Consider the following 2,604-nt stretch of genomic DNA (forward strand, 5'->3'; position numbering starts at 1 on the left):
ACCGTGTTGGTACCAGAAGGACCCCCAGAGCACAGCAAGCCTTGTGGCTATCCACAGCGGGAAACGGGGGACTGCTAGGTCTGGGCGGCTGAGAGGGGGCCAGACCCTGGCAAGGCTGGTGGGACTCTGCAGCGGTTGTCTGGTCCCTGAGGACTGAATTCCTACCCTGAGAGCAGATACCAAACCGAGGCATTCATATTAGGGCAGAGGCCCCCCTCCCTGGTCCTGGAAGGAGATGGACAGGCTCAGGGAACGACCCAGAAGTGGGGCAGCTGAGCCAAGGGGAAGCGATCCCCTGAGAGACCTTTTGATAATGACTCTACTCACACAGCTATGTTAGGTGCCCTTAACTGAGTGGGTGAGTTGAATCTAAAAATTGGGTGCAGAGTTCTTTTGTGAAGTTTGCACACCCACAATACCACTCTGCAGAAATAGCTTCTGGTTCTTGCAGATCCATTATAGCTTTCCAACTTTTTTCTCTTCCCACAAAGTGTCACTATGCGTACAGTGTCTCCATGGTTCTAGAGGAAAAAAGTAACTTTCCAGCCTGGAGGATGTGATAAATTTTCCTCACTCATCTTTCTCTCAATGGAAGAGTCACTAGAGGCCATCAAAACCATTCAGGAACCTACTGATGAAATTTATAGTTTTCTGATTATCAGCTTTCTCAAATACATCCTTTTGCTACTCTGTCAACCCCTTTCTCACTTTTCTTGATACTATTCACCCATTCACATTGCCCTCAAGAGATCAATAACCTCCTCAAGCATTTTTCAATCACTTAGAAAATGCTTTATGAAGGAAATCCCATAACTACAGGGTTCTTTGATGTCGTCCTTCAAGGTGACTTCATCCAGTACTAGTACAACATATAATGGCAATCTCTTGTTTTGTCTTAAAGAAGTGAGTGTGAAAATTGCTATGTTCTCCTTCTTTCAACCTTTAAAACTGTCTGGATAATCTCTTAAGATTTCCTTCATCTTTCCCTCTTCCAGAGTCAATCTTCTGCCTTGGATGCATTCCTGTACCCCAGCCCCTGCTAGCTGTACCAGAGAAAGATGTGTAACACTGACCAGAAATGTTAAGATTTGTTCCTTTTTTGGCAAGGTTATTGCTAATGGACAGTTTATATATTTAAAAAGTAATACATACCATAGTAGAGAGAAACGGAAAGTAAAAGAACATCTCATAGAGCCTCAACAAGATGTAATTATGTTGTTTGTTCTACAAAGGGCAAGGACTTAATTATGTGGAGCTTGAAATTTCCCCACTCTGCTGCCTTACACACCCTCAGCATCCTGGCCAGGCTGGACTCTGTCAGCAGTGTAGGATCCCTGGCCAAAGCTTGGGAGAGCAGGTCCATGCATGGGAAGCTTCTGAGCTTCCAAAACTGCGGCTTCAGCCTGTGCCACTGATGAGCAGTGCTTAACTTGGCACCTTTGGCTCCCTCCTGGCTGTGCTGCAAACCCTCAGACCTGGCTGCACAAACCCAGCCTCAGAAATATCATATTGCTGATGAAGTCGAGTGTGTGACCTACTTCTGGCTTTTATATAAGTCATCTCTCTCCAGCAGGGTAATGCTGTGTCACTGACAGGGACCCTCTTGTCCCACTCAGCTTGCACACAGGTCACCCTTGCTTTCCAGTGCTGAGTATTCAGGGCTTCCTGGCGGCTTAATTCTTCATTTTCTCCCTGCTTGTGGCAGTGCTGCCTGTCCCCATGAGTGCAATCTTGCTTTGTACACAAAACCTGCCTGGGAAGATCTTAACTCTCAGGCACAGAGAACAGCATTAGACACATATTTCCAAATTTTGTCCTCAACCACAGCAACCATCTTGAAAATCAGGCCGGGAAGAGGAAATGCAGAAGATCCTTGTCACAGCATCTCCAAAGACTTCTGTGTAACACACTCATTCTCCTTTCCAAAAAGCAATGTATGACAGCTGCTGCTAGCGGGACTAAACCTGTCTTCCAAATGCAGGGTACTTGTGACTGAACTGTTGGATGTCCAGGTCTGGAGCCCGTTGCTTTGCCATAGCATTTAGAAATGCCTGGTACATGTGACTGAAGTCCCAGGAGAGCAGATGCTCCCCAGAACCTTTTTGCTTCTTGTGCTCCTGACATTTTTGTGTTAGTATGTACTGTTACAATAATCCGTAAGGGCCCTATTAAACTGTCGGTGAAGTCATTAAGATATTTTTGCCTGACTTTTAATTTGCGAGAGATTGGGTCTGGGACAACAATTGTGCAGTCAAGAATTTCAGACGTAACTGGCTTTTTTTGTGTGTGTCTATTTTTGCATGCCTACTCTCAGACTCCAGGGAAAGTTTATATTCATAGAGGATGAGTACTTGAAATTACAGACAAATTTCCCCTGCTGGTATCCAAGAAGTCTCTACTTCCAGCAATCATTTATGAGTTTGTCCTGGTTTCAGCCAGGATGGAGCTGGTTTTCTTAGCAGAGGCTGGTGCGGGACTGTGTTTTGGATTTGGGATGAGAAGCTGTTGATAGTGTGCTGATGTTTTGGGTTGCTGCTGAGCAGCCAAGGACAGTCCAGCTTCTTGTGCTGGCCTTCCAGCAAGTAGGCTGGGGGTGCACGGGGA

This window comes from Phaethon lepturus, unplaced genomic scaffold, assembly GCF_000687285.1.
Source record: "Phaethon lepturus isolate BGI_N335 unplaced genomic scaffold, ASM68728v1 scaffold2770, whole genome shotgun sequence".
In the NCBI taxonomy this organism is placed as follows: domain Eukaryota; kingdom Metazoa; phylum Chordata; class Aves; order Phaethontiformes; family Phaethontidae; genus Phaethon; species Phaethon lepturus.